Source organism: Phoxinus phoxinus (genome assembly GCF_949152265.1).
Source record: "Phoxinus phoxinus genome assembly, chromosome: 22".
Lineage (NCBI taxonomy): Eukaryota > Metazoa > Chordata > Actinopteri > Cypriniformes > Leuciscidae > Phoxinus > Phoxinus phoxinus.
Genome location: NC_136897.1, coordinates 13,568,304 through 13,591,307, shown reverse-complemented (window position 1 = coordinate 13,591,307; position 23,004 = coordinate 13,568,304). Strand labels below are relative to the sequence as shown.

The 23,004-nt window shown below is 37.0% G+C and overlaps 1 protein-coding gene and 1 long non-coding RNA gene across 9 annotated transcripts in view; one reads left to right on the top strand and one right to left on the bottom strand.

Moving 5' to 3' along the window:
- naaladl2 (N-acetylated alpha-linked acidic dipeptidase like 2) overlaps positions 1 to 23,004 on the bottom strand; it is a 321,301-nt gene that overhangs the window by 222,972 nt on the left and 75,325 nt on the right. The gene's annotated exons all lie outside the window — the stretch shown is intronic.
- Positions 5,624 to 23,004, top strand: part of LOC306990423 — a 598,642-nt gene continuing 581,261 nt past the window's right edge. Inside the window, exon 1 of the long non-coding RNA XR_013795868.1 lies at positions 5,624 to 5,686. This is a non-coding gene — a long non-coding RNA (uncharacterized lncRNA). The remainder of the gene's footprint in view (positions 5,687 to 23,004) is intronic.

Sequence of the window (23,004 nt, the reverse complement as noted above, 5' to 3'; positions counted from 1 at the left end):
GAGATGACGCGGAGCTGTTGTGCTGTAAACTAACCTAAATAAATAGAGTATGTCAGGTTTTTATGATTCGCAAACTTAGTTGGACAATTTCATACTAGTCAACTAACTAACGTTTTACATAATGTTATATTAATATGCAAATGAAACACAAGCAAACAGATCCAACTCTGAAATTGCAGTTTATTATTGAGTCAACAAGAATTTACAAACAATGTGAAATCTACGTTAATTACAATGTTCTTTTACAGAACTCGGCATAACATATAGCGGTCTTGCCTCTAGGATGCGCGCGCATCCGGTATTGTTTGTATACAAGAAACCTGTATATGCATGGAAAACATCTGTTCACGTCACTTTACTTTTTCTATGGAAAAACACTTCTGGAAAATAGTGGAGGAAAAGAGCAAAAACCAAGTTGGCCTAAACATGAGAATGACAAAACAAACAGAAGCAAATCGTGTAATGTTGCTTGCCCTGTCATGTGCTTTGACGAATGTGTTTGTGTGCCGTTTAATCATTTGAGACGCGTTTTCCTCAGTCCATAACTTGAATTATCTTTAAATGTTAGACAGTCACGCATATAATTTCATTTTGCAAACAGGCTTGTACTGACGATAAGTGGTTCTCTGTTAAACTTCATAGAGTTCAGCACATCAGACAAATGGAGTGCAATAAATAGGAGCGCAATATAATTTTTTTTTCTGAAAAAATTATTGTTAAACTTTAGGGTAACACTTTATTTCGATGGTACACTGTAGACATTCTACTAACTTTAACTTTATACTAACTCTCATTAAAGTATTAGTAGACTGTGTTTTTAATATCTGCTGACACTTTATTTTGATGCTCCCCAACAGACATTCTACTGACTATAAGTAACTATAATGCAACTACATGTCAACTTATTCTACTAACCCGAACCTAATAATCTAATACAGTACACAACTACTCGAATGAGAGTTAGTTGACATATAGTTGCAAAGTTACTTATAGCTAGTAGAGTGTCTAAGGACCATCAAAATAAAGTGTAACCAACATGGAATATAAGTTTAAAATTCTACATGTAACACAAGAAATTCAGCTTTATGACAGCAGAAAAAAAAGATGCAAACTAAATTTATTCCGCCACAGAATAAACCAATTTAAAAGATAATTGTGACCTATAATCTCACAATTGTGAGTTTACATCCCGCAATTCTGACTTTTTTCTCAGAATTGCAAGTTTATATTTCACAATTATGATAAAAGTCGTCAGAATTGCAAGAAAAAAACTAGTTATTGAGAGAAAAAAAGTCAGAATTGTGGGATGTAAACCCGCAATTGTGAGATAAAAAGTTTTTCTCGAGAGACTGAGAAAAACAGTTTTTTTTTTTTTTTTTTTTACCGGTTGGCCGGTCACACGACTTTCATAGTTTTCAGTTACGTGACTGGTGCGGAGACCTGGAGTGTTATTAAAATGTTTTATTTAGCTTTATTCATATTTAGATTTTTTATTTTTTTTACATTGATCATCCTCCCCCCGATATTACCGGTGTTGTCATATTAAGTTGAATTACCGGTCGGAGAATATTATCACCGTCACAGCTCTAATGGAGACCAAATAAATAAATAAAAATCATCATAAAAAAATATTATATACATATATATATATATAAATATATATATATAAAATTGGTCCCCAAAATGTAGGGTTTTCCAGGACCAAAGACAGCAAAATAACTATTAATACAATTTTAACTGTTTTCTACTTTAATATATTTCAAAATGTACTTTATTCCTGTGATGGCAACCATGGAAACACATTTTCTGAATTATATGATGAAAGAAATTTCAAAAGAACAGCATTTTATTTATTTATTTATGTATTGTAACAACGTAAAAGTGTCACTTTTGATCAATTTAATGTATCTGGCAGAAAACAAGTATTTTCTTTAAATAAAACCACAAATATCCCAGACTTTCAAAGCACACTAAACTCTGCTGCCATGATTATTATTAGCCAGTGCTTTGTGCCAGTTGGACACACATCACTCTCTACACAGACACAGTACTCTCTCAGGGAGGGATGTACAAGCTCACAGTTTGACTGTTGCTAAAAAAAAAAAAAGGTCATTAAGGGTGATGACTTGGTTGGCTCAAATTCATAAAAGAGAAGCCATTGTCTCTATGTACCATCAAATTTAACTATCCCTTTAACAGACAAACGCCATCAAACTCAAACCGGCTCAATCGATAATGACAAAACTCCAAACCGCTCAGAAATTCCAGACTGCATGCAGGGCCATTATCCAGTCAAACTGAGTCCCTGAAATAGGTTGCCTTTAAAAAATTACAGAGAGAAATATCTGCTGTCGGCACTAGGCAAAGCGAAGGGAGCTGGAGAACCCTTTGATAGTCACACTTAAAATAGTCATTTAGAGGTGGGGAGAAATCTGTTCTGATAGAGGGAAATAACTCCGCAACTACTAAACATTACCATTCCATACACGTTTCGTCGAAAATGGCACCGCCAAGGATTTTTGCAACACATTTTGCACATCGCATTTTCACTACCCCTGTCTTTTTATATCATTTGCAGTACAGACTTTTTCAGTTCTCAATCTTTTATAGGAATGATTTTGTCTGCATGCGTTCACTTTTAAATAGGCCTCACAGAATGAGAGAAGGTGGAAATGATGTGCTGTTGTCTCTCAACATTAATCTTCAGTGCTCCACAAAACTTCCATTATTCTAGGCCGCCGTTCAAGAGGAGCGATCCCACACCGGAGCTTCATTTACACTCTGACCCGGGCAATGATATGGGTTGTCAAACTCTCAGGACAGCGCTGCCGCTAACCCTCATCTCCTCTGCACACCTCCTACACCCTGCCTCCAGCTCTTTGCTCACAGACTGACAGCTGACGTTCAATCACCAGAAACATCAGTAATTTAACGCCTTTCGACTACCCAACAGAGCCATCAATTAAAGTAGAGGGGAATGCACCGTCTTTGGCTTTTCCTCAGTGATTGATGTTACTGTGAAAGTGGAAAAGATGCTTCTTCACATGCTCTGCTTCCACCCAAAACATGCACCTAATGGGTCAATGACATGATGCAAATTTTTAGAGCCAGGTAAAAAATGTAATTTCTGTGATTTATTATTATTATTGTTTTAATTTTACATTTTTTTGTGAAGTGGAAGCAGTAGCCTAAAGTGAAAAATGTCAGGTTTATACAACTGTCCAAATATCATAATGGGTGCTGGAAAAGAAGAGAACAAAGGTAAAAGGCATATTTAAAGGGGGGGTTCTAAAAATTACATTATTTTGTGTATTTGATTTAATGCAATGTGTTTAGGTTAAAAAAAATTAATAATTTTACACATACTGTACATTATTGTTGCTCCTCTATGCACCACCTTTCTGAAACGCATTGATCGTTCTGAAAAGCGTGGTGTGCTCTGATTGGCCAGTGATCATGATTGGCCAAAAAACCTTAAGCGTGTGACGGAAATGTCACGAGCCTTATCAAATTTGGAACATCAGCTCCCAAAGCAATAATGAGAGGTGATAATGTCGGGTACTACCTTATCAATTCAAGCCTGAATCTGAACCGGAAAATGCAGATGACCAAGCTGATCGATCAACTTTGCCAGCGCGACTGGACCAGATCGTGTCAGATTGGTATTTCATTGTGGACATAGTTACTTATTACAATGACTTTACTGTCTTTTTACGGGTCGCGTCATGCCACGGGAGTGAGGACACTATGTAAACATAAAACCATGTGTGAACGAAGCGTTTAGGAAGGTGTGGCTGAGCCTTAACTCTGATAAAGAATATCTCTTAGGTTTGACACTTTGAGCTTTGTTACTCTGCGTATCTTATACTTGCACTAACAACTACATAACACACTAAAGAAAAAGGAAAACAAGAAATCGCATTATATGACCCCTTTCTGCTATTTGAAAAGGTTTCCTAGGTTTACAGGCATCCAAGGACAAAAACACTTTCATTTTCTCATAATGTACATCTTTTTTCTCACAGTGTCTTAAACAATTCGATAAAGGACTAGGTCTCTCTAAACCCTCCTTTCTGAAAGCCTACCCTGCTCTAATTGGTCCGATGTCCGGGTCTGATGTGATTGGTCAACCTCTTACAGCGCGTGTCAGAAACGAAATGGCCAATACCATATCTGAATTTTAGATCCAGAGGCTTTCTCAGCACTTGATACACAGTGATATGGAAATTAACGATGGTATAATTTTTACCATATAAATTCAAAGCTGATTTGATTTCGCAGTCTTACTTACATGTTAACAAAACGAACCAAACTCTTCCAGGCCTCAACTATAACTACAGTGTTTAAGGGCAGGTCAAAGTAGATGTTGTTCGCAGGCAGCCAATAAAGACTAGAACTACTGAAGACTCATGTCAGGTCTTTCGGAATGGGTTCTTTCATTTGGGAGACCGTAATTCAATTTATTGTGCACTGTGATCTTTGAAACTTTGCAATACCTTTACATTCACAAAGAGCCATATAACACTTTACATGAAAGGTAATATCTGAAAAAGCATAATAGAAGCACTTAAAAAATTTCAAAGAAACCCAAGTACTTTTAATAAATTGTGTTATATCTTAGAGATGAAAACAAAACTGGATGGATGGATGGATGGATTTTTGTGTCATTAATTTTATACTTTAAAAAAAAATGAAACCAACATGAATACATACATTTCTAAGAACTTGGTGCACGTTTTAAACAATAATAATAAAAAATAAAAAAAACATTTTCCTTTTTATTCATCATGGACACTCTTATGTCATAGACCCATTGGAATATTGATAATACAACGAGTGTCATTGACTAATAATTGCTTGACAGTTCCCTTATACAGTGCTATGCATAAGTTTAGACACCCATGCTAAAGTTGACTAAAAAGAGGAATAAAAAATCATCTTTTGGAAATTGAACTTAATGCCTTAATTTAAAAAAATAGGAAAAATCCAACCTTTAAGGACACCAATTTTCTTTGTGAATGAATAATGTATCGTAAATAAATAAATTTTCTTCCTTAAAATACAGGGTGCATAAGTTTGGACAACCCTATGTTAAATTCCCATAGAGGCAGGCAGATTTTTATTTTTAAAGGCCAGTTACTATATGGATCCAGGATACTATGCATCCTGATAAAGTTCCCTTGGCCTTTGGGATTAAAATAGCCCCACATCATCACACACCCTTCACCATACCTGGAGATTGGCATGGTTTTATTTCAGTTAGCCTAACAGCTGGTTTGATTTGCATTGAGAGATGATCTTATGGAAAGTACTCCATGCCAATCTCCAGGTATGGTGAAGGGTGTGTGATGATGTGGGGCTATTTTAATTCCAAAGGCCAAGGGAACTTTATCAGGATGCATAGTATCCTGGATCCATATAGTAACTGGCCTTTAAAAATAAAAATCTGCCTGCCTCTATGGGAATTTAACATAGGGTTGTCCAAACTTATGCACCCTGTATTTTAAGGAAGAAAATGTATTTATTTACGATACATTATTCATTCACAAAGAAAATTGGTGTCCTTAAAGGTTGGATTTTTCCTATTTTTTTAAATTAAGGCATTAAGTTCAATTTCCAAAAGATGATTTTTTATTCCTCTTTTTAGTCAACTTTAGCATGGGTGTCTAAACTTATGCATAGCACTGTAAGTGCATTTCAGCTGGATTCACAACAGGACCATAACCACATTGTTTCGTCCATGCCCTCATTTTATTTGTTAGAGTTTGATTTATGCTAGGACCAACACTGTTACTCGCTGAACTACGGCCAGTGGATAGCAAACACCTTGTGTTTCTGGATTTATCTTATCAATATTTATGAAACCCGTCAAAACAGCATTTATGTTTCCCTGGAATAGGTAAAGACAGGCTGAGTAGATCATGTCACCCCCAGTGGTGGAAGGCCCAGGTACTGCTTGGGGCAGCTGAGAGAGCAAGCAGGGAAAAGCAAGAGTAATGGCACCTATCAGAAGATGCCAGAAGTTTCTTGGCCTTACTCCCACAAGATTTCTCCAGCATGGATGGTGTCCTCTCCATTACAAACCCCTAATATACCATGGGCACCTCATGGATGCCACAAGCTATTAGACCTACAGCAAATTGCCTGCACAGAGCACACTGTACATCGAGTTAAAATGATCTGCTGCACTAGAAGCGAGGAACAGCCAAAAAATCAATACATCTGTCAAATTGTAATTGTAAACCAATTGCTTAATTCGCTATCAATGATGCATTCGAATTATTAGATCTAAAATAATAACTTTACACCACTTTATATTGCACATGTAGATAATATTCTAAGAAAATCATACTAGCAAGGATTCTAAATCTAATATGACAACAAATCATTTTAATTCATATTATTAATGATTATATTTCTCTTTTATTCTAGATAAAAAAACAAACAAACAACATATCATTTGACAGGATTATCACAACTTTGTACGATTCTATCTTGAATTTGTGTCCAAAAAAAGCTTTTTTTACCACTTGTTTATGCTTTAAAAGAAGTGCAAATATCTGTTCTCTGAAAACAAGCCATATCATCTTACATAGTTTTGCTTCTCAAGTAAATTCATCTTGTTTTATGAATGTTTAGACATTTTTTACTGGTAAACAAGACAAAGATACTCATTAAGAATATTTTTTTTTTTTGCCGTGTAGTGCTGGTAATTATAAGAAACAGATATTGTATCCGCACTAATTAAACATACAAAAGTAAACTGCAATGGCACAGCAAATATAATTAAAAAAAATTACAGATGTCTTTGCGCTCAGTGTTTATTATCATGTTCTTTTGTCTTCACAGGGGGTGAAGACGAGGGAAAGTACAGAAAAACAAGCAGGAAATGAGAAGAGAGACATCTCACAGTGTTGTCTCGCTTGCCTGTCATCACTTCTGACATGACCTTGTCAGTTACCTTAGTTAGAAGGCATGAAACTAGCTGTCAGTCACCAACAACACAAGTCCAAAAAGAATAAGTTTGCAGCTAATGAAAACAGACATTCTCCATCCTCATACAAACCTCACAAAACACTTATTTTACAAAAGAGTTCGATAAAAGGAATTTCTTGGAAATAAAGTACCAGACTATATTACCAGAATTTGGGCATAGAAACCCCAAATATCAAATTCTGACAGTTTTTATAAGGACGATGGCTTTTACCATGTCAGAGCTGATGGATTTCAATTCTACAGGTTCCCAGAGCTAGACAAAACTTACAGAGACGTGTCGTCATTATACTTCAAAAATAATTCTGAATTCATACAAGGTGAAACAGAACATAAGCCTGTGGCAGAAATAGGCCATGCCACCAAAAGCATCACCGGGCCCTTGACAGCATAGAAAAGCACTATTTTCATATGACATATGAATAAAATATGCATCCTCAGGGGTACATGCTACATGTCTCACAGGCCTCATTCACATTAAATTCTAAAATATACAGGCATTTTCCAAGAGGTCAGACAAGTCCACAGTGATATAGGGGCAGATTGTTTTTTCCTCTGAACTGCAAGGTGAATGTTAAATATTGCTTTACTGGTGACCTCCTCCAGCAATTTCTGTTAAAACAACCTTATGCATGTTTTATGTCTGTCTCAAAACGGGAAATTGAAAGAGAGAGATAATTTAGATATTATTTGTAGTACTGAGAGGAATTTTCTAGTACATACTAGAATAGACAGCTCATCAAAAAGGCTCCTCCTGGCAGACGTGGTCTACATTCACATGTGTTCATACACAAAATGTGGTTCTAGCACACAACCACCATCATACTTTGCATAGACACTGAAACATAAAATATAACCTGTATCTAAATGTGAACACTTTATGTATAACTTTAGAGCTGTACACACCTTGTAAATGTACAATACTAAACGTTGATTGAACTTTACTGTTAATTTATAATTTATTAGATTATTTAAAATGTTTAACATCATCTATTTATTAAACAAATTGAACACATTCACTATAATGCTTGCATTCAGTTGATTAAGAAAACACATCTCTATTGAACATATTGAACTTGTTCAGTGCTACCCTCATGTCAGAAGTTTTGTAAACTTTGAATGTTGTATTTACACAAAAACAATTGCATGTTAAATGCTGTCAAACCTTCTGGGACTTGGGGAATGCCTCCAGCATGACTGGTTTCTAAACCACGTGTCACAAACGGCTCCTGAAGACAAGAAAGAGGATGACGTGTACTACAGGCGCCTTAATATAATCTGGTCGCACCAGTAGTGATGTTAGGCTGTCGCTGGCCAATGTTATTGTCATGCTTTGACACGTGCTTCAGATACCGGTCATGCAGGAGGTATTCCCCATTGGCTTCCTAGGATGCAGTGTCTTGTTCCCCTTCTCAGGGAACCCAGGTTACATTCGTAACCCGAGACGAGTTCACTGTCCATCAAAATGTGTGAAAATGTATGAGCAAATGTTACAAGAATGCCTAGAAAATGGTAATGGGATCGCTCTAAAATGGCATACCATAAGATAAAACCGATGCTGTTGCATTATTCTGCAATATTCCTTAAAACGAGGGAAATCACCAGTAAAATGAATGCCACCCAGCAGTGAATCTGTGAATAAGGTGTCATTTGTGCATTCAGATCAATGCACAGGTGAGACGGATACCAAAACACTGAAGATAAAGCCAAATCAAAAAGACAAATCACTTGTTGCAAAAAAAACACATCGGCCCCCAAGCATCTAATCAATTACCCAAGTATATTACGTTCACTACGAAGAAGAGGAAACAGACAAGGAGAATTCTTTTGAATGGTTCGAAAGTAGCATCAGCGTTATTGAGGATATCTATCACACTAAACTAAACACAGAGATATTGTATCTGCCTGTATTGGCTGAAATGCTGGATCAGACACATTTGCTAAAAAAAAAAAAAAAAAGGCAGGCAATCCAGCTTGTACTATTTCAAATGGATTATGGCTCGCACTCAAATCATTAAAGCCAGAATTAGACTAACAATCATTCATTAAAATTCTCTGAAATGCAGAAAGAAGGAATGGTTGTCTTCCATAGAGGCACTCTGCTAATGGCGACGGCGGAATGACCAAACATCCTGTTTTGTAGGTGTGAAATCAATAGCACTGTAAACTGGAACATAAAGCACAACATCTAAGACCAGGTGATCCAGAGACTCAACATTTTTTCCACTTTCTCCCATAGGAACCTATTATAAACATAGATAAAACTGGGAATTTGAGAAGACGCATTTATGGGCTTAGGGTTTTATAGGATATTGCTGTCGCCAAGTGTTCCTTGAAAAACAAACAGTAAAAAGCCATTGTTTAGTTAATTAGTATCATGGGGCACAAAAGGATGAGAGCTGGTTTTTTCAAACACCTCATCTGGCTGGGGCTAAGAATTAGCCCTTAGAAATGACAGCTTGTGCATACAACTTCAAAGGAAAGATTAAAAGTATTTAGTCTGTGTTTATCTGGTAATGTGCAATTGGTAAACAAAATAATTTATCAAGTCTAAGAAATGTACAATGTAAACTAAGAAAAAAAAAAAAAATCTCCAAAAGCTTTCGGCTGTCTCGTTTGAAGTGCTCAAAGCCAGTGCGTGGACAGAGATGCAAAGCATGTATACGCGTGTTTGTTAACCTTATTTTGTAGGAAGACACTGACTCCTACATGATTAATTGTGTTCATGTTGTGATACACAGTGTTTTAAAAGAGCATATTATTGATTATGTGCTGAAATGTTACCAGACATGAAAAACATGTGAACTTGAAGACTCTTTAATATATCATTAAAAAAACTTAAATAAATAGTTAGTTATTTTGCAGAGCCATACCCTGATATTACAGAGAACAAAAAAAAAGACAAATAAATCCAATAAATGTAATTCCAAAAATTCATACTTAAAAAAATAAGCAAATATGATAATAAATAATATAAACATTACAGAGAATAAATGATATGTGCATATATAAATATAACTATGTAATTTGACCAAACACTGAAAGATTATGATAGGTCTACAATCAAGTAGAGTGATCTTTGAATGTGACAGTATCTCTAGTCATAGCACAAACCTCCTTCCGCATCAATTTGCGGAATGACAAACTTAAGCATGTTAGACCAAACAATGAAACGGCGACCTTGAATCCCATTTAATCTGAAGGTCGTATTCCCGGCTCAGTCAGAAAGTGTTTGATCTTTACCATACACAACAAATGGACACTGGCCGGGGGCTTCATTCTTACAAATTGCATACACGTATGTATCTCTGAGATAAAGCTATAGCCCATATACTGCTTATTATTCTCAATAGCTTCATTAGATGATATCAACCCATAGTCAGATAGCACTGGATTTTTCAGAGTCTCAATAGCAAAGGATGGATGGCTAATTTGGCATCCAGCCTGGTTTATCACACAAATTTGGTTCAAGTGTTGATTTGTATAACCAGGTCTGATGTGAAGGCAATTATAAAGACAAACAGGGCTTCCTTTCCTCTCGCCCAATCCAATCCAATTCGACAATTGATATCATCTCTGAATATTTATTAATGATCATAGATAGACCACTGATCAAAGAGAACAGCACTTGCTTAGCCTACATTCTCCAAGGATTCGAGTCTTATCAAGTTCCACTTCGTTAAAGTCACTCGGAGCCACTGAGAGGGTCTATATATAGACAAAGCCACGCCACTGTTCCCGTGTACACAGATCAGTCATTATCTTCCTACCCTGACACAAACAGAAGTCCTTTTGTTGCAAATAAGGTCTTTCCCATCTGTAACACACTGATACAGTAGATGGACGCAGAGCCTGTCAAACGTCACTGGCGAAACATACAGAAGTAATGAAGGAGCTTTTTGATTCGGCAAGACCAACCTCTATAGGGCTTTTTTTACAACAAAAATATATCATACACCTGGGCAATCATGCACAAAGACAGAGGTATACACAAACATGATGGACATGACACACAGGCTGTTGACTCAACTGTGTTGGGCAGGTGTAATTGGCCGTCATCTCACGACGCTCACTGGAGAATGGAATTTCTTGGGTCTGATGAAGAGATCGGACAAGCTTGTGTGTCTTCCCGTCAGAGCATAGAGTACATGTCCCAGAATTGTCTGAGGCTAAACGGAGCAACAACATCACTGGCCCAACACATTAATGTCTCGCAAGCATCCTGAAGTTGTTTGAGTGATCAGATATAAATCCGTCTCAAAAGCATTTCGGAGGGCATTTACACCTGGTCTTTTCATGATTGGATATCCAATCAGAGAAAGTGCATGAAGAGACGTGTTGTTGAAGATTTTATTATTTAGAAAATAAGTAATTTAGCTATATATTTGTACACCATTATTTATTCTGTGTGTGTCTTTGGTTTGACTTTTGGGGGTTTAAAGAAAGGTCAGAATGCTGATGCAGCAGAGAATTCTATTTAAGTGTGTCACATGGGGTAAGACCCCTGCCCAAAATAATCTATAGGATGTATGACCATTTTTGGAGGCGATGTATGTATATATGTGAAAAGCTAACCGATGTTCGGGAGTCATCTCCTGCAGGGTCTCCCTGTGGGAGGTTGCTCGGCTTTGTTTTGTTAAATAAAGTCTAAAATATTTCTGGCATCAAAGATCTCTGAGAAGTGATTTCACAAAAAGATTGAAACCACAACAGTGTAAATACAGGTAGGCCCATATTTAGACCATTCAGACCCTCTTTAGGTCTCTGACTTAACTTGGACTCAACCCTTTTCTGGCCTAAGTCTTGAATAGGACTTAACCTACTCAAGTCTCAACCTGTACTCAAACTCAAATGAGTTGTCCTCAACTGATTTGTACATTATCTACCCCTAAAAGACCATTGTATTTCCTTACAAATGGTAGAAAAACTATGTGTATTGTAAAAAGTGTCATTTTAAGTGTCTAAACAGTTAGTACAATATAGGATCTGCTTTTTTTACCACTAGAGTTGCAACCTATCTTCAAAATGCTCCTGCTTTAAATCGACTCTTTATTTATATTTTGAAAATTTACTTTTTAAATATGTTCAGGGCCATTTGGCAATGTGAGGAGGCTGGAGTCCCTGACCATCTGGTTAGTGGGCACCCTCCTCTACCCCCTTCTACTCTTGCCCTGCGTTACAGACCCCTGTGTTTCAATCCAATTCAGTGCTCCAGCTACCTGGCAGCCATCTCCCTCAGACCTTGCCAACAGATGGCTCTGCAGCAGGTAATAATGACCCAAGACAAACTCTTAAATTGATTATGCCATCGTTAGGGCATAAATACAAAGTATCGGCCCTGCAGAGTGGAAAGATGGCTCAGAGTCAACAGGCACTCACATACGAGGCAGACACTGATTCTGAAGTGCACATGATGGGGGAAGATGTAAAGGAAGATGAATGCAGACTGATTGACATAGCTTACATAGGGTCTGTTGAGTAACCATGTAAGGAATAATTAATAATCCTATTCAAAATTCAAGAATAAAAAAGACCTTGAAATATGATGTGGAGATAATGGTGGCCCTCTGAGAGGTTTACATGGGCATAAGGTTCAGCCCACAGAGAATGTCCAATAATTGAGAAGTACTTCTTGACACAAAAAGCTAGTGGACTTTCTACTTGGATACAAATCTGGGCTGGCAGCCAAAGGGTTACTAGTTTGAACCCAACATAGAGTGACCCAAAAATTCTCCAGTGGGGATTGAAGTTGCTTTAGGGAAAAAAAGTAAATATTTCCAATCTTGCTTCTGGAGAGCCACTATAATGTATCCAGCAGAGTTTAAATTAAAGACACCTGAAATGGGGCCCAATGAAATTCCTTTTATTTATTTGACATTTTTTTCATTTAAATTCCATGTTTTCTGTTTCAACTTTTTTTTCTGTATTCAATTTTTGTTTATTTAATTTTAATTGTAATAACCCAAACATATGTTTGAATTTAATTCCTAAAACTTACAAAACAAATATTAAAATGTAAACAAAAATATGGCCCTATGAGATGCGTTTTCTTTTTCAGAAATTCTGTGTTTTAATTTTTCTGGATTCTCTGTTTTATGATTTAATACAAAACTATGGTAACACTTTACTTTAGGGTTCAATTCACCCTAATCTAAAGTGTGACCAAAATTATTATAAAAAAAAAAAAAGTGGCAATAAAAATAATTGCATAAAACTTAAAAAATATAATTAATCCTTTAAAATGTAAATCAAATTACATTTGAACAATTCCTTTCATCTTTTGCATCAAATGGCCCCTACTGAACAAGCAAGATCTTTAGAAATACATAAAACAAATTAAAAGGCAAGTGTGTTGGGGGTACATTCTCCAGGAGCAGGACTCAATGATAGGCTCGTTATTACATAGTAAAGCACGTTCACACATGCACAGTCTTCAAAAACGGTGCTTTAAATCTCTTGACAATCTAAAAGACGTAAATGACATTTCTATGTATTCTAAATAAAAAAAACACAAGTTGTACTGAATGTCAGCTTGCTTATTTTGCTCAAGATAGGATTTATTTAGTCCACATGTCATATAAACTAGAATCTATGCTTCTAACCACAGGTTTGAGTTTACCAGAGCTGCCGTTCCAACCACACAAGTTTGTGATGCTGTTTGCGAATGTTCGCTGGAACGATAGTTTCAGGAAACACAGACTCGTTGAACTATGCTGATAACGACGGAACTTGCGAACTTAGTTGGCTAACTATGCTTTTGGGAAACGCACCCCTGGTTGCTATAAAGCAACAACATGGTCACCATTTTCATACTGTTTTAAAAAGACCAGTTCGCTGAGTATTTCACTTAAAAACAAGGGTTACAGCACTATACTCCCAAGAACCATCAATAGGTTTTGGTATTTGCAAAACTTCCCTGTATTACGAAACAATGACAAATACTTTGTGGTATGAGAGAGCCCTGTAGGGAACGTACGGCTTTTCTTTATCACTCCTCTAAAGCCTCTTCTGTCACAGTTCTCTATTCATACTCTTAGAGATCGAGAATGATACAGGGGACAGTCATATTTCAGACCACTAAACATGTCTTTAATCATGAGGAGAGTCCTTCTGCTTGGAAAGCCATGATTTGAAGCTCCAGTGTCAGGTGCAGTGGGAGCTGATAGCTCCTCTCTGGGTGAAGAGTGTTGGATCATTTAGAGAAATCTATATTCTCTGGCCATTCATTTTGCTGCAGGAATGAAGCATTTCCCCCGAGGGAGAAAGAGAGAGCTCTCTCAGCAAATAATCCCCTTGCAGCCACTTCCTGCGCACGAACCCCCTTGGAGTATTTATCTTCTTCTGAAGGAAATGTTTGCATGGGTGTCACACTGCACGTAACCTGACAACATAACCTTTAGTACATATTTCTTTCCCACCTGTAAAATATTTGCTAGTCTAGTCAAAATTCAAGATGCACTCAGTACTTCTTGGACTTATTTTGACACCTAGGGGTGTGGCTGTAGCATCATGAAAAATCTAAAGTTTTCAAATGTCATTATACTGTAGATATCTGCTTGGCGTTTGGAAATGAGCAGAACTGAGTGCATTCGGTGACAACGTGCTCAGCAACATGGGTGTCAAAGATCATGGCAAGTCACGTGATCTTGAAATGGCCACCCTCACAAGGACACCCAGTCCATGTAAAGTAAAACAGCTTTTATTAAGCTGCTGATCTGACTACTGTTCCTATCTCATATGAGAGCATAGAATTGTTAAATATATATTTCAAAAGTAATATTCATCTTGTTACGTAAAACTTTTTTAATGAACACAAAATATACTGAGTGCACCTTTAAAAAGAAAATCGAAAACCAAAAAGATATGCTGAAGCTATATAAAAAAAAAACCCTGGAACAGGAAATTCTCTTCTTGCCTTCAGTCCTGAGCAAAGGGAAGTTCTACTCTATGTTTCAAGGTTCTCTTTGAAATGCGGCAGTAGGGTCACCTCAAGTGGCCTTTCCCGCTAGGGGCTCTGTGTCTGTAAAATAAGATTTCTTATTTTACTTCGATTTTCACTAACTACAAAACTTTGAGGAATCTTGTCTTATTCTCATTTCAACGCTAGATATATTCTTTAAAAAAATCAGTGAGGCACCATATCTACTCTATTAATTAATCCTGACAAATACTTAATCTCGATCTTTTTTCTTAATTCCCCCAAGGACTAAACAAGATGCTGGGGTGGCAATGAACCCATGTTGTGCAAATGAAAGACGGCAGTGGGAATAAAGAGCTGCCATGGGGCTCCACTGACCTTGCGTTTATTCAGAAGTGCATAATGCAATAATCACCTCCGCATGTGTGATAGATTTTAGCCACCTCGCTCCATTAATCATCAGCTGCGGATGGGAATAAATTGAATTAGCGCTACGAAAAGCTCACTTCTTTCAACTGCAAGCGATGAAAAACAATTAGTGCGTTTGAAAATGAGCTTGAATCTAATGCAATTGATTAACAGATTAATAAATATTTCATCTCTGCTACCAAGAGCTTCTTGTTCAACGTATCAATGCGGCTGTTTTATAATTAACCTCTACACTGTGATTAATGTGGAAGTGATGCATATCATAGCTTTTACATTGTTCTAATGTACAGCTAAAGTGTAATTAGAGATTACTTGAGATTATTTGAATCATTCTAAAAAAAATATTACAGCATGAAATAGTTCTCACTTGTGGCTGTGGTACAATGAAACGCACGACAAGAATAATTCAAGGAAACAGAATTTGATCCAAAAATCCATGCAGGGAAAACATCCACTAATATTGGCAAGACAGGACAAAGAATTGAACAAAACTTATACCAGAACTAAACAAGGGAACTAAAACTAATGAGTTAATTAGTCGACAACGGGTGAACTGTATAACACGGCAAGTAACACTGTATATCCGTTTGTAGTTGAAAACGTTGTCATGTAAACGGCCACTATAAGTAAATTTAGGACAGGAACAAACTATGAAACAATGCATTATCCTGACAATAATATGTTTCTGTCATATAAAACAGGTGTAGATGATAGGGTATTGCTGCGGAGTAGTAGACGATAGGGTATTGCTGCGGAGTAATATATGAGGGGTCAACGGTAACCATAATCAGTGTTGGGGAAAGCTACTTTTAAAATTAATGCGTTAGAATATTGTGTTATTCCCTAAAAAAGTAACTAAAAAGTAACTTAGTTACTTTTTATGAAAAAGTAATGCTTAAGGTTACTTTTGCATTTCTGTTTCTCATGTGGGCTGGGCATGCTTGTTTGTTCTTTAATAACAAAAAATATATATTTTTGGCAAATGTAAAGGCCCTTTAACACCAAGGGCCCAATTTTAACGATCTGAAACGCAAGTATCAAACGCGAAACGCAAGTAACTTTGTGGACGGATCCCGGGCGCTGTTGCCATTATACCGGCGGGATAAATGACTCTTGCACCCGACGCAAATCTAAAATGGGTTGGTCTGAAGTAGCTTCATTATTCATAGGTGTGGTTTGGGCGTAACGTGAAATAAAACAATCAGAGCGTCCTCTCACATTCCCTTTAAGAGCAGACGCACTTGTTCCATGGCGGATTGCTATTATAATGGCAGATTTGCCAGGCACACGCTAGGAGCGGTTCACAGGTAAAGGAGACCGACATTCTCGTCAATGCTGTAGAAGACAGAGAGAAGTGACTTTGTATGAGGATGGGAGAAACCCACCCAAATTAGCTTCGGTTAAACAGGCCTATAAATTAATTTGGGTAAATGTGTAAGCTAGATTTATGCCTATTTTTTTCACATCTTCATGGACACACAACAATGATTTCCCTCGTGTGTTAATATGTTTCTTTGTAATAATGTATGATTTGCAAAAATGAAAACTGCTGCGTCTGTTTAGATTAGACAATCAAAGTGTATGCGCGTTGTGCACACGCTACATAGCCTAATGGCCAAGCATGCGCCCTTAAAATACCATATGACTAACGCGCAACGCGTCACTGTCTTTAGACTAGGTTTCTCCTGGTCAGTGGCGGAATTGTTTTCTAAAACTGCAAAATAGCACCGGGGAACTTTTGCGCCGGAACACGCCTCCTCTTTCCGCTGCACCGACCCAGGAGCGCAAGTTCATTCCCTAATTTAATAATAATAATTATTATTATTCATGAATGAATCATGCGTCGGTGTACAAAGTCAATTGCGCTGGGTGCAAAATAGGGCCCCAAAAGTGAAATGAACAAGTTTCCGGCGAAGGAAATGCAAATTCATGCCTGTACAATTCAAACAAAACTTTCAACTGTGCTGCCATTCTGGGCCACAGGAGAAGATAGTTCAACACTCTTACTTTAGCAATAAACACAAAAGAAAATGAAAGACAAATGTGACGTTTATCTAAAGTCATGTTTGCTTATTGGTATGATTCAATGGATCATCGAAGGTCAGCAGCAAAGACACTGGCTAATATTCTCTGAACGCCTCTGAACCTTACTTCCAATTTCTCTCAACATTGGGACAGGAGAGGTGTCAGTCAATAAGTGGGAAAACAAAGTAACTTAACTTATTTGAAAAAGTAACTCAGATATTTTGTTGTATATTTAAAAGTAGTGTTACTTTACTCCTTACTTAAACAAGTAATCTGATTACGTAACTCACGTTATGCGTGACCCCCAACAATGACCATTATTATTACTGTAGATAATAATGATGGCATGAACAAGAGCCGTAATTACTTGATGTTTGAAAAAATGTCATCTTGCATTAACCTGGTGTAAAACCCATCGTAACATCATATGGCCAAATCTAACAGTAGTATATTATCATTTCAGACCTAAAGCTTTGGGTTTGCGTTTGAAAATACAGAGCATCTGTCTCAATGAGCTGTGAGCGTAGAGAGGAAACCATAGTATTTAATTTCATGGCTCCTTAACTTTCATACAGTTAATTTCTCAAGCACCTTGCTATGTATACCCTTTGTGTAGAATTGTACCCCTCAAATTGTCAATGGAACGATTACTAATACATAATGAATTCAATTGAATTGTGCCCAAACAAAGGTCTCCAAAGAGTGAAATAAATAAATGAATAAATACATTTGTGTTGGAATTCATAAGGTGGGAAACCTACAATGAAAGGGGGCTTTGTTGTTACAATTTCGCAATATAGATTTAAGTCTAGTACCAAACCTGTACAAACAGTACTGCAGATTGCTTAATCTATTTGTGATCATTTCATCACAAATGGAACAAAGGTGAGACCGCAAGCTGTACATTTTCAGAGGTGATAATGAGATTCAAGACAAATATTTTTACAGCAGAAGAAATAAATGAGTGTACTCAAAAGACTGTTTCAGAAAAATAAAGAAAAAGGAATAAGATAGATGCAGATGATAATAAAAGTGATGTATACCGTAGTCATGAACACTATATCTTCCAGCTACAATTCTATTAATGAGTTTGACCTTTGGATATTAAAACATTTTGTAGACGATCAGTTGAGCTATTACCGTCTTCTGTCAACAAACCAATCCGAACATGACAATTTCCCCAACAAGAAATTCAGACAGATAAGATCTGTTGATATGCTTGTTTGTTTATTTATTTATTTGAGAACATTCAATTCAAAAACATGTCTAAATATGTTTACATGTGTATGTGTACATGTTTAGGTCACAGATGCTTTAGGTAATAGATGCCATATGTCATGTTAAAAATATCTGGACCTTTTCACACACAATGCACACACACACACACGAATTACTAAATTGTAATTATGTTTTATGAAATTAAATAAGTAAAATAAATCTAAATAATAAATGAATAAATAAATTATAATAAAGTATAAATAATAAAACAATAATAAAATAAAAAATAATGAATGAATAAATACATTTCACAAAACAGGTTACAAAATATAATAGCAATAATTCGATAAAAAAAGAACAATTATTAACTAATATTAACTAATCGATAGATTTACATTTCAGAATTTAACAAAAAGTACCATGACCTATTGTCAAATTTTAAGTGCATTTTAAACTGCTTAGAGTACAAATCAAATACTTATGTTTGCAAACTACAGTATACCTACATGTTCTATGCAAAACAAAGACCAGGAATTGTGGATTTAGATGAGGGGGAAAAAAGCCCTCTAAAATGTACTTGTGAAGGTAATCTACATGTCTCAATAGAGATGCTGTGACACACGTGGGGGGCTTACAAATTGGTTCGCTATCACCAGGCTGCAAAGCTCAAATGGGTCACTGAGAGAGACCAGAGCTCAGCGTGGCAGCAGTAGGAGGTTTGCAAGGGTGTACATGGCAGTCGACAGCAGAAAGGCCAGCGTATACTGTACCGCAGCGCTGCGGTCTGGGGGTAGATTGCGATCTGAGGTGTACGCCCCAGGTATGGGAAAAGTGGAGCGTGATGTTTATAATACCTGACTGAAGCAGCCATGGCTAAGAGACTTTCACGCTTGTCTGCCTACAGCTGAGACCTCACGTCTGATATTCAACCATGGCTTGATGCTAAAAGAAGTTGAGAAGTAAAAAAAAAAAAAATGCTGGCTGACTTAAACCAAAAATGTTTTCTTGTTTTCCCAGCGACTATTGAAAGGCAAAAACAATTATTTACAACAAATATGTATCCTGTTTTCTACTGAATAAATTCAGTCTTACAGGTTGGGAATGACATGAAGCATTTGACAGAATATTATATTTTTGGTGAATAACCTTTTTTAACAGTATAGTTATTTGATTTTTTTTTCTTTTGTGGTTTCAGCTTAATTTTTTATGACAATTTCAGTGCTTTCTGATAGTGTCAGGTCTCTGAAAACCAAATGTATTTAGCAATATCAGCTGTGTGAACAGATAAACATCTTTAAGTCCTATATCTCATTCCTCAGATCTAGTAGTGGCATGTACTTGACATTTAGCAGTGATAAGTCAAGTGCAGCATTTACGAGAAAAAAGAAAAAAAAAGAATCTAACAAGCTTCTGTGGTGGTTCATGTCTTGTAATACAGCCGCCATTAAATACATGTTGTTAATCACGCATCAACACTGCACCCAGTTTATTACCAATCACGAACAAATATCTTGGCGCCTCTGCTGTTGTGATTTAAATATTCCCCTTATTAACTTTATAGACAAAAGTAACTGCTCACTCAATAGCGTTTTGCTGACTCATGCAGAAGACAGGGACCACTGGTTCACGCCAGGGAACTCCTAACTGCAAACAATCAATTTACTGTCCAGGGGGGCCGAAGAGAACTGGAGGGAAAGATGGGCTATTTGAGACATTTTTCAATACTTTTCCCTTTTCGTTTATCCGCCTTTTATTGGTGTTGCTTTTAAAAGTAAGACCTAAAATGTGTAGGAAAATTCAATTAAAAGATATTGGATGTGGTAAATTGTAACTAGGAACATGCCAGCACTGCAAAACAGGGTAAATATATAAGACTGAACGAATGTATGATTCATCCGAAAATGAATGTGTGTGGCATATAAAGCAAGTACAAAAAAGAAAGAAAACAATAGTTCATGGTCCAGCATTATCACAAAACACAAAAAAACTATGTGTTCAAGGAGAGAAATTAATAAAAGTGTGGATTGTAAAGGGCCATTCACACAGAACAGCGCTTTGCCTTTAAAAAATGCAAGATGCAAAGCATTGGAATTAATAGTTTTTGAACTTGAGGGCTTGTTTTTTTAGACTGTGCGAGATTCTGCAAAAGACGTGATGTGCGAGTACAATTGTCAAAAACGTCCACCTAGTGCATGTTGTTCACATAGAAAAACAATGGACAAGCAGCGCAGTGGAATGAAGAAAAGAATACATTCTATGTAGAAAGTACCGGTCAAAAGTTTGGGAAACTGCCTAAAACGTTGTTGGTCCTCCGCGTGCTGGTAAAACAGCGTCAACCTGCCGAAGCATGGCACCCCTGAAGGTGTCCTGTGACGTTGGCAGCAGATTCTTTAAGTCCAGTAGGTTGCGAGGTGGAGCCGCCATGGATCAAACTTGTTGGTCCAGCACATCCCACGGATGCTCAATTGGATTGAGATGTGGGGAATTTGAAAGCCTTGGCAACACCTTGACCTCTTCATCATGTTCCTCAAGCCATTCCTGAACAATGCTTGTGGTTTGGCAGGGCGCATTCTCCTGCTGAAAGAGCCCATTGAGAGAGAACACCATTGTCATGAAGGGGTGTACCTGGTCTGCAACAATGTTTAGGTAGCATATGTCAAATTTAAATCCACATGGATGGCCGGACCCAAGGTTTTCCAGCAGAACATTGCCCAGAGCATCACACTCCCTCAACCGGCTTGTTGTCGTCCCACAGTGTATCCTGGTGCCATCGGCAACATGCTAAACAAGTCAGAATTGACCCCTCGTTTATTTCCATATAATCTTCAACAAATGTCCTTATGTTAATTTCTGAGCATTCTTTCTTCCTACTGGAAAGAACCTAATATCTTCAAATATGTTTGATTTTTAATAATGTCTACTGCCACAAAAAAAGCACAAGAAAACAGGTAAAATTAAAAAGATGACAAGTATACATATATTATCTTTCCTGCTGTCAAGGGGAGATTTTATCCCAATTCAGAGAAGCACGGTATACAGAATATTTAGGTAAGTCTCTAAATCATCCTGGGTCTTTGTCATCTGCCTCAACACGTTTATTCTCAATTTCACTGAAATGAAAGCACCACAGTGCGTCATGGGAGCTCGTCTGTGTTTACCGTCCCTTTAGACAGACCATTCACTTGGCAACCATCAGTCACTGTTAAACTCCGCTGACTTTATTCACAGAAGACTAGCTGCAACTAAAAGACACAATACAGCGAGATTGAGACCTCTCTTCTTGCGAATATGGGGGAATAATGAGCAGTGCGTGGCATTTGATTGTGAGAAACCTTGTGAGGCTGGATCTGTTGATAGATGGTACGTGTGAAGGGAAGTGTTGCTGGAGCTAAACACAGACACTGTCGCTTATTTCTGTTTCATGTTAACGTGATACCTGTGAGGCGCTGGAGTCTGTCAGGAGATTATAAGTGTTAGAGCGGTACTTCGGCTATGTTCACACTGTCACTGTTTGGGATTGACAAGCGTATTTGCTAACAGATGTGAGTATTGGCTTGTCGAACAACTTACAGTAGTGGATTGAATGCTGTATGTATGAGAGTCAATTATTATTTTTTATTTAAAAATATATTTTTGATGTGGGGTTTTTTGGTATTAAAACAAAAACATCAGGGTGGTTATGTTATCCACCCCCCACCCACTATAGAGAAAATCTATGTTACTGTATGTGTTTACACAGCATATTTCAAATTGTAACTTTGTATTTAATATTTTTAAATGTAACATTTTTTGAAATAAATACATAAAAGTTTCTTAAAACCACATTAAACCACACTGAATACAAAGTGTACATTTCTAAAAGCATAGCACGTGACTAGATTTGAAAAGCTTATCCCTTTACTTTAATATACGCTAGGGCTGTAACGATACAGCAAACCCACGATTCGGTTCGTATCCCGATTTCTGACCCACGATTCGATACAAACCGCGATTCTTGCGAGGAGGGAGGATTTTAAAAGCCAAATAAATAAATAACGTTAGCTAAAGCTATAACTCTGTTTTCTTGTAACAAAATACTTTTGAAAAACAAACAGAACTATACTCCATTGTGGAGATGATTCGAGCATGTTAAAAATTCTTCTGAGGTAACCGAGGCTTACTGTCTGTGCTGTAAACCACAAATAATATATTGCCTATTCCGCATGACCCGCATCTCAAGCGCAGGAATAACGCTTGCCACAAAGTGAACGCGCCTATATAGAGAAATGCACACTTCCTACGAATTAGCCTAAGCAGCCATTTCTTTATGTTTTGAATTAACGTTAAATCAAGTAAAAGTATTGCAAGGTTTCTATATAAGTTTCGATTCGTTTATGAGGTGAGCTCCAGTTCACGCGCGCGCCGGTGCCCCACACACACAC